The following is a 16,983-nucleotide window of genomic DNA, read 5'->3' on the forward strand; positions in this document are numbered from 1 at the left end:
TTTTCATAATTGCACATCATTGCTTGACTAAACTACATTCTTGAGAGAATCCTCGATTTTATCTTTCTATAGTGTTCCAGCCAACTAATGGACGTATCTCTTTTGCATTGTGCTAATTTACATGCAACTTCTTGAAGCCCACAGAAAAAAAAACATTCTATTGAGGAGTTAGCTTATCTGCATAGATCTTAGCTAGAAGATACGTAGAAATTAATGATATTGCACAAGTTATTAGTATTAATAACTTCTTTCACACAACAATAAAAAAAAAGTTGATAACAAATGATATAAAATGAAATAAATTTTAGCAAATACGTGTTAATTATTCTACTACAACTTGTAATTTGTAACTTATAAATTCACTGATATTATCGGTTTGTAAATTGTGCGCGCACGAGAGTCCTATTAAACTTACATAAACTGATTTAACTAAACTTTTATATATTTAACTAAAATTTTGTATTTATATAAAATATTTAAAGTGAACCACAGAATTTTTTAAAACAACGATAACGACTCTTATACTCATTGAAATCTACAGGTTTGATGATCTGACGTCAAGTAGTAGTTGCAGTACCGTAGGTGGACAGAAAACATTGTATCGCACTTATTTTAATTAACAGCCGCCCCAAGCTAGAGCTTAACAACTTCCTGTGCGCTTTCTAGCGGCACTCGCGTCGCGACAGTTCCCGTTTCACGTGAAATATGTCGACAGTTAATCGGTTTCTCCTCGACCGTCTTAAGGAACGTTAGGTTCGCGTAAACAAACTGGTGATTCTCAGATATGTACCGTGTACCGGTCGTTAAAATTATTTTTCTTCCAGTCAGCAATAAAACTATCTTTCGTTTCCCTCTTGAGGCAGGATGATGCACTTGAACGATATCAAATCAACCACGCCCAATATTGTTCTACAATGTTGCAAGAGCATTATTACCGGCTCGTAAATATTAAGTTGTTCGAAAAATTTGCTGCGACGGTTAAGAATGATTTGACTGAAGAATCATACATTTCACCATGTATAATATTGATTACATTAATTAATGTTGAATATTGAAATTTAGAAAAGAAAATTTAATATATTCGTCCTAGGAAAAAATTCCATTTTCATTGTTGCTACGTTATAGCAAATAGCAAAGAATATTCTGTATCTATTTGTAAAGAAAAGAGGCTCTCTCTTACTTTTTAAAAACTGAACGATTTTTCCTACCTGGGTACATTGTTATTGGAGGATTAATTGGACGATAAATCGTGGAAATTCGATATGCCGGCGTGTCGTGAGAAACGTTCGAACGTCGCGTTACGGGCAGCTCTCGATCTCGAGACGAAGGAGACGAGGTGTGTTTGGGTTTGCCAACGAGGGTTGATTTATGCTCGACTTACGGCCCTTCACCGCAAAGGGACGCGACGTTTCGGGAAACGACGTAACCGGAATTGCCGATAAACCTGCATTAGTTTCCACGATCAAATTGATGGATGATCGAACCTAGTCGACCTTTCCAACTTTCACGCCCACGTTGTTTCCATTTGTTGACTTCCGTTTCATTGGCTTCCACCCGCACGTTAAACGTATTATTCGAACAGCAGCGGGTTAGAGATCGATGTTTTCGCACTTCAATCTTGTTTCAATGCTTTTATTGGTTGGCGAGATTCGTGATTGGCAAATCGAATTGTCGATGATACGATATAGTTACCTGTATTATCTGGATAAAATCCTCGACGTTATTGTTCGTAGCTTTTCAAAACCTATTCGAAAGACATAGACACGATATGAAATACACTAAAAAGCTGTGAAAGTTGCTCCAAAGAATTCACAATTGAAAAAACGGATAACTTTTTACGAATAGATAGCTGAAGTTAGAGATAAATAGTCTTATCGTGGTTAAATCTTTCTTAATTTTCGTTACGAATTTTTCGAACCTAAACCTAATATTTAATTGTTGTTGTTTAATTTATCCAGAATAAAAGATTCACAATATAGCCAATGCTGTGTTTAAAAGTAGAAATCTTCGTTGAGGGACGGTCGTTGGCTCCTTCCTTTTTTCCTGGAACGTCGATCGACGTTGACCGAGGAAACCGGAGGAATTTGCAATGCATATAGTCGCGGAAGTTCCACGGATTCATGAGCTATTCCGTGGAGAATGAAGGCACGACACGGCTTTCGCGATTCTCCTCTTTCTCCGTTATTGGTCCGCAGGTGTCTCATTAACGCTTAGCCGTTCGCTCTTCTATCTTGTGCTAAACGCGCGAGAAGTACTCATGGCGTTAAGTGAAACGAACAAGAGACGGTAAACGGAACTGTCCTCGATATTCGAAGACTCAGGGAAAAGTGTTTGCCGAGGGAACCGTAAAAAGGTGCTAAAATTCACAAGATGTCCGTGTACATTATCTCTTAAAAGTATTTAGACATTATATTGTTTATTTCTGACGAAATTTCCGTAGATAATATTAAAATATAGACAGCTCTTAAATTCGCTTTTATGAAATATACCTAATGCCCGTATCGATAAACCGCAAAGAATAATTGAAGATGTAAAAAGAAAAGTTTATTCGATATATTTAAATTTTACTACTTTTTACTAACTTTCTTGAACAAAGTGTTGCAAAGTCCTCAACAATCTATCCTCCGTCTAATACGACATCTCTGAAAGACCATAATGAAGAAACCACGATGTAGAAAAGATTCGAATTAGGCCCTTAAATTTCCATCTTCTCGAGAACCAAAATTTACGGGGACCACCAGCGACGCGTATAACGATGGCTGTGAAAATCGAAAGGTGGCCAGAGTACACGGCAGGTGCACCATATCGCAGCGGTGAACGTCAATGGGGGAAACATGCGTGCCATGTACTACGCTCCCAAAGAAAGGAAAAAACTAATAAAAAAAAAGAGAAAAAAAAGGAAAGATCACGCGTATAACTAACATATACACGTGTAGGATAGTGTTAGTGTCGCGGTTGCAACGTCTGAAACAGCAGCATTCAAGAACGACGGACCCGCTTACCTTGGCGAGGTCCTTCCACTCGCTCTGCCTGTGGAATGCAACGAGAAGGCCTACGTGGCCCGAAGAAAAAGAAGAACCGAGTAGAAGAACGAGGAGAAGAAGAGGAGGAAAAGTAATAAGAGGAACAAAACGATTACGGGGAACGGAGTCCAGAGGTGGTCCAGCGAAGGAATTGTGTAGAGAGGAGGAAGCGGATGATCGATAAGAGCGATGGAATGGCCGACGATGAAAAATGAACAAGAAAATTGGGTTAAGCTTTTGTTTCTTGCTTTTCTTTCTTCGTTCTTTTGGATGTGATAATCGGAAGAGGTAGATACGTTTTAATTGGAGGACTTCTCTTTTTCAGGGAATTTGTTTTCAATTTGTTTTCAACTATGTGCATACATATAGATACTACTTAAAAATTTGCCTCCACTAGAAGGAGGTGAAGTAGCCGCGGAAGAGAACAATGCCAAATGAGCAGGTACATAAACCCGTGTATATAAATAATATAGCCATTCTAGAGACAATTGAGATATCGCGGTGACGTAACAATGCGACGCGTCTATGCGCAGCTGCCACGCATTGTTACGAGTCTGCGTTCCTAACCTCACTTATTCCCGCGTTCAGCGATATCTCTTTTGTCCTTCTAATTTCTCTTCATTCGCGTTGATTTTCGTTAATAGATTGCGAAATTTTATTCATTGACGGAAAATTTGCCGATCAAAATTCATAGAAATGCATACCATGCAAGAGTAAATAAAATTAGAAAAGAAAAAAAAATACAAGTTATTATTAATGTTCAATTCCCGTAAAATACGTATTTATTGCGTTTCATTTATAAAGATTCAAAAATTCATAATCGACGATTATCGTTAAAATTATATCTAGAGAGTTGACGTCATCTTGAATTTCAATGATTTTTTAATATGTTATCAGGGGCATAATTCTGAACAACTTTTTCCTATACATCTAAGCGCCGTCCAGTCTTAATTTCCGAGATATTTGAAAAAACTATAGGCACCACTACAGTGAATTCTACCTGTAATTATGCATCCGTGACGTCGTATGCGTTAGTATCGGTTGCAGGCCGCCTTCTCATGGCTGCTAAATAAAATAATGCCTAACACAAACCTAATTCTTATCTTTTGTTTATGGTTTACATAGAGTTAGATTGCCATTTAGGTGCCATTTCATCCGATTTTTATTAATAATGTCATATATATGATTATCCGAAATTTTGTTATCGTTTATTATTGCCAAAATTCATCGCGATTATAATAAATTAAACGATAAATTACAATTATTATTTGACTATTGCCTGTTCGCTATTTGTTATTACGATGTTCTATGCACGTCCATATTATCTTTCCCAGAACTAAAAGTTCTAATCTAACTGTAATCTTATCTCCGTTTATTTTAGTAATGTGATCATAGACATTTGCTACGCGTCTTCTCTGTATAAAATCTTAATACAGATTATATCCAGTAGAATGGACATAGTTAGTATGTCATATTTATACAGAGCATAAAAAAGATTGTAGCTTAAAGCAAAAGCGAGTGGAAGATGTAGATTGATAATTTTTGATACAAAATTTCATTTACATACGAGAAACTCCAGTTTCTATGCATACTCGACAAGTTTTAAATTCGATTTTTTTTTTAAAACAAGGCATCAAATGAAAAAATCTTATTCTACATCTTTTACTTATTTTTACACGTAGAATAACCTCCAGCAAATTATTCATTTGTGTTTAATCCAGATTCCATCATTTACACCTATAAAAATAATTTATAAAAGCTTCAAGCTCGATGTTCTCGAGAACGAAACTTCGTATCAAAAATTATTCTACAATTTTTATTTATTTATACACAAGAAATCACCTTCCTTCGTTTTGTAACACAATCTTCCCTCAACTGCACAAATTATAAAGTTTCTTGGATATACGTAAAAAAATTTCACTCTGTACAAGTATATTAAACTAACATAAGAACACAATTCTACGTCACAAATACGACATTGATATCATAATTCGTTTCTTTTATCATTTTTCATATATATTATCTAAGAAAAGAGAAATGTAAGCGTTGTAAATATTTTACGACCATAATCATCTACAATGTAAGTACAAAGATTCGTGATCAGCGACTACAGCTGCTCGTAATGTATAAAAATCGCCTCGACTCATTATAGCCTCTCATAGTAGCGAAAGGGACAATAAAGTTTGTTGCCTAAAAAGACACAAGAACTTTTTCTACTGTGTAATATCAAGCAGCAATACTAACAGTAATCTTGAGAAAACAGCTGCATCGAGCATCATTACGAAATCGTGTGCAAAGCACTTGCAATTATTTATCAATTTTCACGTAAATTTCTTTATACAGACTACGAATTTATTCAAAATACGGATAAGCCGGAATTTTGATTTTTCCAAATTATTATTGAAATATGCTTGAGCAATGTGTCTGCAACGCACAACGTCGCAGACGTACGCTATTTACAAGAGGATCTTAATTCATCTCTTATTTTCTCTTCATGTTTCTCCCTTCTGTCTACTACGAATTCCAGGTAGTAAGATAGGAGAAATCTTTATCGTACGCATATCAGACCGTGGCATATGCATGTTCTCGAGTTTCATCGCCCTAGACGCTGATATCTTATCGATACGCGAATACGCAGAATGCGTACCACGCGTTTAATACTGTTTTACGAGTCTCGTATCGAATTCTTCCTCTGAACAATTTCAATTCCATTCTTTCGTTTCACCCTACTTCGTCACAATGGCGCGGGACAAAATAACGTTCACTGGTCACCCGAGTTTGATTTTTTAATTAATATTATATTATATTAATGCTTTTATTATTTTCAATAAACCAGCAAACTGTAAAACCAACTTCCTAATTCAACCCAAATAAATCTCCGAAAGCATCGATACACATTTTCTAATTAAAAAGCCAAACAATTATATTCCTTCGTCATCGTATAAATAGGAAACTATCGCAACAACGATATCGGGGTCGACTTTAAAATGCAGCTTTTCGCTGTTACGAGTCGCACCATTCACCAACTTTCTCACCATGCAACGTGCACACAAACGTATCAGCTGTTCGATATAACAAATTTCTCCTCGCTTTTTCCTCGGCGTCGCCATACACTGATGTTCGACACACATCCTTACGACTGTGTCACGGGATAGCAGACCTTGCCTTATGGGGATTGGCGCCACTCGGCGTATCCATAGTCGTCGCATGCATTAGCTGCACCCATAATACGCGGCCGGATCGTCTACCGATCCTGGAATGGTTATTTGGGTTAAACACGTAACAAATTAATAGCCGTACTATCCAACATTTACATGTTGAGTCACGCGCGATTTTGCGCTTGCATCGCGCGATTCCCGATTTACTCTACGTCTCTGTAACTAGCAAAATGCATGACGCGTCTTCCAGTTTGTTGTTTACGTAGTTTGTGCTAACCCTATCAACAGCTCGAAGGAACGTTGCGAAGTTTGAACAACTCCCGTTGCATATTAGAGGATATACGAGGTTGAACGACATTGTTTCGCCGAAGTAAAGAAACCCGTTTTATTTCCCTCAATTCTCTTTACTATGGAACCGAGAGCAATGTTTGTCCGATAGAGAACAACTGAACGCGTTAACAATAATAAAACAGTAATAAAATAGAACGGTAATAATGATCATAATATTAAAAAGGAATTGACACTGCATTTTACGTAATGTATCTTGAAACGCAATAAGTCTCTGCACTTGTTTTATCGTTTACAGTGCACACCGTGCAGATTGCGCGATATCCTGCATGGAACGCAAACACTGCTTCAGACTTCAGAATCGTAAAGCAACGCGAGCTTGGGTATTTCTTGGCAATGATTGCCGGCGCGACGAGTCAACAAACTCATTGACTTTCTTACGTAGAGCCACGTGGACTGAGAACGAGTGACTCATTGTGAGATTACTCGCACGATTTCGTTTTTTGCCCTGGCAATTTGCAAAATATATACAAGCGAGCATATATTTGGAGAAATACATACAAATATGTACAAGCTTTCATTTATTCTATTTATTTGTTTATTTTCAACATGCATGCATAAGTACTATTTATGCTGTCACAACCTTCCCCTCTAGTCTTCTCCAATCTTCTTAATACGTCATCGTGAAATCTTCAGAATTTTCATTTTAATCATTCTTGATTCATAACAATTCAAACTATGAAATGACGAAATTACAGACGTGTAACCTACGAATTTTTACTTTAATATCAATTTGTGGCTCATAGAGTTTCAAACTATGAAGGGACAGAGTCAGATATGGTTTAGCAGTTTTACTTTCAATCTCAATTTGTGATTCGTCAATTGAGAACTATCAACTACAACAAATATTTAGCTCGTGTACAATGTTTATCGGCAAGACTGTACATAAATATACAAGTATATAAATATGTATTTAAACGAACGTCTAACGTTAACAGGCACGAGGCTACTAAAACAGAGTAATTAAGAGTAAAATCTCGAGGATCAAAAACTCACTAATATTCTTGACGATTTATTTCCCGGCAAACGAAGCCCTTACCAGGTGTAGCCACAAAAATAAAAGCGGCATTAGGCGAGAAATATCGCGAAAATTAATCGGGTCAAAGGAATAGGAAGAAAGGTGACGCCACGTGCCTATTCAATTGTTTAATGTCGTGATTCTAACGGAGTGCTCGTTTTCTATTTTCCATTTTATCCGCCGTCTTCGATGTACCGATCGGTCAACGTGCACGCAACCGATTAATCCACCACCAACGACCTCCCCTACTATCTTAAATTTTTTGTGCACGTACTTATTCGAGGAATATGAATTACAGTCGCTGCAAAAGATATTAGCATACCGTTGAAATCAGAAAAATTCTATCGTTCTCGGTTCTTCTTGAGAAATGCAAAGGAAAACTGTAAAATAATCGCGAAAACGACTGGATTCGATTTAGTCAGACTGGTTGCGCGAGGATGTCGTCATGGATAATCGACTGTCCCATTAAACGTTCATCTTACAGGCGATGGAAAATGGTATAAAAGCAAAAAGAAGTATCATATCAAGTTCTAACATCTAAAAGAGGATTCTAGGGTAACTACATATTGCGATCTTCGTGCTTCTATATAGTATAGAAGTACGCAGCTTTCCCCTAGTTCTTCACTCTATTGGCTACATGTTAGAGGAAATACGAAGTTTTCTCGAATTTTTCTGACAAGTTTTTACGTAATATTGTAGTTGACGCGATGTCTAAGATTTTTAGTTGTCGATAACGTCTTTTTGCGAGAATAACATTGCAACTAGATTTAAATAGTGTGTCAGTATGCTATTGGATTATTAGATCGTTAATGAAAATGGAAGCCATTTGATTTCACACCTGAAAGCACTTCTGATATTTCACTGTTTCGCTGAATAATATTAAAAAATCAGTCCTACCTATGGAGCGCAACGTAATTGTAACGAAATTCCGAATTTCATCCTAATAATACAATACGATAACTCAGGAGAATTATAAATTTTAGCTTTTCAACGGTGCAAATGATTGCACGTGCGCGCGTCGATTGACACAATTAAATCCAGTTTTATGCCGACGAATTAACTCGTAACGAGTGAAATAGATACGAATTATTTTTGCATACGAGCTTTATCGTGTTGCGGTTCCTGCCATAGTTATTAAATTTGCATGTTCCATCGATTTATTCGTAGAATATTCATTTCGCTATTTATTTCTCTAAATATTTATATCGGAGAGACGATAGAATCCGAGGATTTTCTGCAAAATATCTACTCCCCTCGAAATTAAAATGTTTGTTAAAAAAAGAAAACGACCTGAACTATAATCACATCGTTCACGTTCGTTTCAATTGCGTTTAGCGTATTTACGATAATCTTTGATTTGACTTGACTGACGATGTTCTTAACCGGTTACGCGATTTTCTCATCCTAACCTTTCTTTCCACGATTTTATGTGTCTACGTAATCTCATCGACCGTTACGGCCGGTTTATTGTATCTTTTATTACCTGTTCTTGGCGATATCGTGGTGATATTAGTCTATTTTCCGTCACGGTTATTAATCTCTTCGAATGGCCACGTGTAATTGCCTCGCCGGTGTGCAGAACGAGAGACTCATTCGATTTGATAGACGATTTGATCGAACTATGGATTGTTATTCCGTTTAAGGGGAACCTTTGCGAACCTTTCAATCAGGTTATACGCGTATATACCGTGTTATCAATTTGAACCGGTTCAACGTTATTTTTAGAATTAAAGTAAGTTATGTTTATGGCAGAGAAAACATTTTACATTCTATGCTTGATTGCGATAATATGTGAAAGATCCATAGTTTCACCTAATTATCGTTTAAATTTATCGATATGATAATTAGATTAGGATTATTATTTTAAAAGAATTATTAAAGTTTCTATTATGGAACGATTGATACTTGTAACTAGATACTTCAAAGAAATTATTAAAAGATTTGCTTGTCATCGTTGTATACGAGAAAAGTAAATGTTTCACCGCGTAATTCTATATTTCACGGAATAATTTCTTACTTTAAAGTAGGCAAAGTAAGTAGAAATTGTATTACACAATCAGTTTGAAAAATAAATAAAGAAACTTGGCAACCTATTCTAAGATCTGTTAATTTCTAACATACATATACATTATGTTTATAGTTCTTTGAAACCATCTCTACCATGTATCATCGCTAAAGTCAACTTTCAACTTTCATATTTCACAACTACATATATTCTTCGCGTGACTATTACAAACTAAATTACTAACTAATCTTATCAGTATGTATGTATGACGAATGTGAGTTAAATTTTGTAAGCTAATTTCATTTTGTAGATAAGCAAAAATTAATAAAGTATGTAAAGTACTAAGTAACCTTATGCAAAGGAGAAAAGAAAATTAAAAGTAGAAGAGAAATTGAAAAACGAAATATTAATGCATTTTTAATTACACTTTTCTTGCATGACTATTATTCTGCGCGTTAACGGTTCCCGTCTATTGACAAACGAGCAGTCGTGAGCAGAAAAGAAAGAGGAAAGTCTCAAAGTCTCCGACACGGTGGACACAGCGTGAAGCTGCCAGGTCACGTAACCAATCAGCATCGGCTTATTATGCGGAACAAAGAAAATTACGATAACGTGGCGAAGAAAAGTGTGAAACAAGAGGAAAAAAGAGAGAAGGTTGCAAGGTGCAGCGTTAACTTTTGACACGCGTGAACGACTATACTGAATATCTGGTTGACCAATACTTACGCGATATATTATACATTGCAGAACAAAAGTATAAGCAAAGGAAAGAACATTGATAGAATGTAATTTAATTATAAGATTACGAATAAATCAAATTTCGAGGATTCTAATCTTCCTGATCATCGCTGTTACATATAATGCAATATTAATTTTTATCAATTAGAAGATAGAAAATATTGCTATTATCTATCAATTTCGGTAAAATTCATATACTGTTATACACTTTACGAAACAGTCTGGATACTTATATACAGCAGTGTACGTTTGTTCACTAGTTATATCGTAAACCGGTGTTGCCTGTCTGGGTTTACGCCATTCGTCTGGCACGCGCGTGCCTCCGCATACTTAAGTGCATTTAAAACGTTAACCAACGGAGCACCCGGATGACCCACGATATTTCCCAACTTTGTTGACATCGAAAGATTTCTGACAAATTCCTGGGAAAAAATTGTGTTGAAAATAGTTGAACAATTGAGAATGTAGATACATAAGTTATGCTTCGCGATAAGAAGATAGACAACGCGCCCCAAAAAATGGTTTCACATTTTGTAAATAATAAACGTATGTATTTTTTGGTGCAGAAAGATTTTTCTTGGATAATACAATTTATTATTACAAAAAATAGGAAGAGATAGACCTATTACTTCGGCATATTTAAAAATAAAAATATTTACGATTAAATCATTTAATTTTGAAATGTTTCGTTCAATTTAATTATTAATCTCTAAATGTGCCATCTTTATGACACGAGACATCGGTACATCAGGTAATTTCTAAAAGTCGAAGTTATTGAATTTTATTATTATATCATCGAACGTCACAGTTGCTTAAATTGTACGCTTCTAAAGGAATTAATTACAGGCACGAGTATGCAATATAGATGTTAACACAGTGCGTGAGAAGAAGGAAGCAAGTACTTAATTTATCGTACTTCGTTATTACCACCTGATGTAAAGGTCACGAAAAATCAGTAATATTCATCGAAATAAATCTTCGATTCTAATAAGTCGAATTATATAACGTTTTCTAATAAATTTGATGCTGTTTCAGAGGAATTTCGATAATATTAATGGATTATTACTAGACTGCGGATTTCTATGCATGAAACATAAAGATGCAGAGATCCAGAGAATACATATTATATTAGAAAAATCTATAAAATATTTAAAGCGTAGTATTCATTATAGTTTCCAATACGTAAAACGAATCCCTGTTTAAATTATGTTTCTTTAGTTGTGTCTATAGAAGTATAAATTTCTATAAAAATTCGTAGTTTACTTATCATGAAGATATTAGCTAGATTTAAAAAGTAGTAAAGGAGACGAGTGCAATCTTTGAAGGAGACACAAAGAACGGTGCGCTTCAGAAACGCCAATAAACTGAAGAGTCCTTTCTGAAGTGACCACCGTGTAAACCCATTACAGCCTTTCAACGCCTGTGACCGAGTTCTTTCCGTTCGCTCTGTGGTTTCGTTCTTCGTTCGTTTCGATCGTCTCGATCCCGTTTTACGAGCATGTACCTACCACGCAGTCATTAAATTTATATCGTAGAAAATAAATATTAGGAATGATAAAAAATTGCTGAAAGTGAAAGCCACTGATAAAAGTTTTCGAAAGCCAAATAAAATGAAATAATAATAAAGCGTACACGGTATATGCCAATGCTTTTCGTAGACACTGTATATCCATAAAAATTTTCTATGGTAAGTATTATTTTTTCATTACCTCGAAAATGTAAAAAAAAAAACAAAGAATCTTTGCAATTCTTTTTACTTTTCACTATTCTACTTTTTACTTTTCACTATTCTTTTTATAATTAATCGTAACGTAATCTGTTATGTTGTAACTTTCGTTTCGATAAATAAAGATATTTTGAAAACTAAAGTAAAAAAGTATACGTATGAATAACGAACAATACACGAGTTTACTTTTTTCCTCTCCTCAAACCAGAGTCGTGAATCTTGTTGGATTACCCTCTATAATTCGCGACAACTCGTAACTCTGAACTCTCCACGTCGTTCCTCCTCCAGTTTTATCGTCTCTGTTTCCTTTTCTTCCTCGTTTCCCCACCCTTTTCACTTTTCAACCCCTTCTATACATCGCCGTCATCCCTCTCTTCTCCTCCCCTCTGCATTTAGCTCTTTCACTTTTTCCCCCGTTGTCTGTCTGTGTTTAGTAGGTTCGCCAGTTTTTCTCTTTTTGTCGGGTAGTTTGAACGATCGTACAAGTCACGAGGGCTTTCGGTGCGTATGTACATACACGTAGAGAAAACAATTACGAGCACGTACATCCATGCCACGAGATAAGTCGGTGTCATAAATTACGGAATACAATATAAATGCAAATTTAATGTCGGCTAGCCTACTGCTATTTGCGTTTACTCTCTTGGACGGTCCCTCTCTTTGGTTTCATTATCTCTCTCATTATTTGGCTCTACTCTTTTTTTTCTTTCTTTTTCCCCTTTGACGAATCGAGACTCCAATACCCGTCTGTACTTAGGTAAATAAAACTTATCCCTTTTTCCATGTTTGCAATCGTTGTGAACGAAGTTATTGGACTATTCGAAAAGTTCGTAGCGAACTTATGAATTTGTATGTAATAACGAAATCGTCGTGATAGTCGTGATGCAGAATATTTCAGATAACACACAGTGTCCAACGTACACCGGAAACATTCATCGGGTCGTATATGCCTTAGTAGAACCGAAAAAGTTAATGAAAAATTTGAGAATAATACCTACTTAATATTCATTTGTATAAAATACTGCGAAGCAATATCCTCTCTTATGGAGACAAAGCTATTCAATTATAATAGATAGCAAAAAATGTGACACTATTTAAATTTCTTTTAACTTTGGCTACAAATTTTTCGAACAACTTAATATTCATATATACACATTTGTAATTATTTTTCTCTGTTTCACGAATTATTTCAATGTCCAAATATATAATCAAATTCTTACAGCTATACCGTATATGCTTAATGGCTCGAAGAAAATTATAAATTTGCATATTTCGTCCATACGTTTTGTGATTTACGAGATAGAATTATTAAATTGATCATCAGATAATAAGATAAATTGAAAGTTATGAGACAAGCGTATCTATCTCTAATACTTCTTGTATTAATCTCAGAGTTCTCGAATTAAAATATCGCGTGTATTTTCGATGAAACCGCTTACGGTTAACTTCATAATGCTAATGCATCGTTTCAAGACATAGCTGTATACCACACTGTGTAGAAAGGTGCAGCAATAATTTATAACTTTACAGGCTACACCCGGTATTAGCGTTAAAAGCGGCAATTAACTCTACATTGAATTACTGCTGGCTTAATCATGGCAAAGTGCTGGATGTAGCGGAAATAAAACTCAACTTGAATGACTTGTTTCAATTTCTCCAACGAATACAGTGATTTAAACTGAAAGGAGGAAAGAAATAGTGGCTGTTCCCTTCTTTCTTCATCTTTAATTACATTAGCAGATTGGGAATTAGTTTTGAATGACAAATAATGAATTTCGTTAAACTGAAAGAATTTTGTAATTTCTGACATTTGAGTACTTTAGAAGCTGAGATGTCCTGTTCCATTTCTTAACACCGATAATTCAATTAACTTTTAATTAACTTTTCTATGATTTCTCTTATCGGTTCTAAAACTTAAAATTTCAAAATTTGAAAAGATATAACATCCATATATTCATCGCCACTGTAACTGATTTCTGATTCTGATACAATACCATAAGTCCAATAACCTACGCGAAAAACGTGTCCTTGAACAAAACACATCATTACCAAAAATAAAATTTCCTAGACTGCGTGGATGTCACATGTAACACGTGGACATTCTCGAAAAATAAATAAATAAATAAATAAATAAAAAATAGAAAATACGAGACTTTACTAGAACGAGAAAACGATAGACAACACGCGATTCCCTGAATTAGCAAAGCGACCCCAGTACATATTGACTAATTAGGTTAATGACTTGCTCGAATCCGAACGATGTCTATAAAAGATCACAGTCACGAAACGTGGCCCTGTAATCTGGAAAATTCCTACTGTCGGTAATTCGCGTTTCGCCATACGGATATAGGTCGTCGAACCAATCGTAATTCACTTTTATCAAGAACATTATTGACTAGAAACCCTTTCTTGCGAGCCGCCTGCTCGTTCCATCGATATTTACGTGACTGGTACTTGAATGATTCATACCGGTTATGCGATCGACATACTCGGTAAATATCAGTACGGAGACTGATGCATACGGACCAGACGTAACCTCGGTAAATGCTGCTCTTGATCGACCAGAATTCCACCGTGACAAATAAAGTTGATTCGTTGAGAAAATTTGCTTATTATTAGGTTGGCAACTAAATGATTGCGGATTTTGTCATGAGATGATATTGGCAAAATCCGCAATCATTTAGTTGCCAACCTAATATTGTTGAAGTGGTCACCACTTCTAAGAAAACTCTACATCTGGCCTTTTTAGCTTTCTCAAGCACTGAAGCCATCGATAGTGTATAGACAAAAGACTGCGACGAAGACACACCATAAACAGTCGACAGGCGACGTTGGCTTCGGGGTTTTCGGTTATAGGGTAACACTGCTAGCGTGCGGATGTGAACCAGCTCAAATTATTATTTCATACTTGTACTTTCACTTCTGTATTTTTAAAATATATTTTTCTACCTTACAATTTATCCACGCGTCTCTCTCTTTATACACCAAATAACCTCATATAACCAAATATATTAGCTTGTTCCGAGAAGTCGATAATACTGCATTCATGCACTTTTTAATATATTACTTTACTACATAATCTTACTTTTCAGATTTGCAAAGTTAATTCCACCGTGTCTTCGTTTTAACCTACATTAGACTTTTAGCTATCTATACAACTATACGAGTTTTCCGTGGAATAATTATTCGTCTTTGTTCGATAGTGGATTCCTTCGGGTAGCTTTTACATGCTTCTAAGGTATTTTATTTCTCCTTTATGTCTTTCAAATGAGTTTTGTTTCACGATAAATAAAGTAATAGTAAGATCACGATAATTAAAGTAATCGTCGAAATCGTGAATACGTTAACAAAGATCCTGATCAAGATAAAGATATAATTTATTCGCTAACTGTCTTCGACAGAAGCATAATTTTATTTACAAGCGAATGTATCGTTCGAAGAAAAAGCAGTTTATCTCGAGTATGCAGCGCCGGTGGTACTTTTTTGTATCGTTTCAGTTAGGTGAAAAAGCTGGCAGAATCGTTCATTTGTCATCGTCAGGTTGTCCAGATGAATTTTCCATTCGTCAGAGCTTTTCTTAGGCGAGATAGGCACCGCGAGCCTCAGATGCATTTACGCTCGCCATCGATCATAATTAAGAGAATAATATGGATTTATGGACATAATAGTTATCCTAATTATCGCGTTAAGATCCTTATTAATTGATAATTTACTTATCGCTGTGAATACTTCATTGAAATAAAATTATTTTTAGATTAGTATCAAAATTACGGATAATCATATAAATGAGAATCGACAATTCCCTAATTGCTTAAAATATGGTGAACGAAGGTAATAACAGTGTTCATTTTTCGCGTACACGAGCGACGCGCGTGTCCCGCATTTGTTTACACGGTCTCGGTTTCCTTTTATCGACAGGCCAGACCGTCCGCTTTCACGAATGTGCAGTAACTTTCCACAAATAGAATACTTGAGTGACAGCTTGACAGCTTGGTCGTATACTAAAGAGATAGATTCGATTTGCCATGGCAATCCACGTCGATCGTTTCTTAATCGAATTTAAATAATCGCCATTCCATAGCCAAACTTTATTATATTTATCTGTATTTATCGTATCGTTGAATTTTCATTCAACGAATTAATTTTCGCTTATTGATTACACCAACAATGTAAAAAATAAAGGAATTTTTCCATCTTTTGATAAAGAATACATTGATCATTATGTACATTTGAATAAACTGTGAATGATTTATTGTAATTTTTTTACGTATACGTAGATATTCGAATTCACCTGTTGATACCTGTTAATACATTCCAAAATTAAAAAAAAAAAAGATATCGTATCATCCATCCCCTTTCGTCTCCATGAAACGTCATAGAATTCTAAAGTTGCAACTTTTCACAATTTGTTCGATTCAGAATTTTCGTTTCGTTTTGTACGCAGACAACGTATGACAACAGGAATTTCTTCCTCGGGCCAGTGAAACAAAGAACCGTTAATTTTAAACTGATTAATGATCCCGCGAAAGACAGCCGAATAAAGGATTATTACTCTGAACATACAAACAGCTGTCGAAGATTGTGATTGATTGCAACACAATCGCTTACTTTCACTTGATCGATCGAAAAATCACACAGTCCCTTTATATTTTCCAGTTTCTCCTCATACACACGATTTAAATATGAAATATTATGCAAAAGTTAATTTATACGTACGAAGAAAAAATGGAAATAAATATTTATTTGAAACAGAATTTACATGGGTCTATTTTCCATAATAATATAAAGCTTAAGACAGAAAGAACGAAGACCGGAAGTGTTGGACGACCTCTGGCGGTCGCTTAAGAAAGCAAAAGAAAGTATGTATACGGTATGACAGAGCGGATATAACGAGCTTGGAGTTGGTCGTCGGGTCTCATTGCACAGTTACATGGGCCGTGTCACCTTTCCATTAATGCAAAGAAAAA

The 16,983-nt window shown here is 35.5% G+C and overlaps 1 protein-coding gene across 3 annotated transcripts in view; it reads right to left on the bottom strand.

The window, feature by feature from the left end:
• The window catches only part of LOC122572974 (helix-loop-helix protein 11), a 147,414-nt gene that overhangs the window by 45,121 nt on the left and 85,310 nt on the right, over positions 1 to 16,983 (bottom strand). The window lies entirely within an intron of this gene.

This window comes from Bombus pyrosoma, linkage group LG11, assembly GCF_014825855.1.
Source record: "Bombus pyrosoma isolate SC7728 linkage group LG11, ASM1482585v1, whole genome shotgun sequence".
NCBI classification, from domain to species: Eukaryota; Metazoa; Arthropoda; class Insecta; order Hymenoptera; family Apidae; genus Bombus; species Bombus pyrosoma.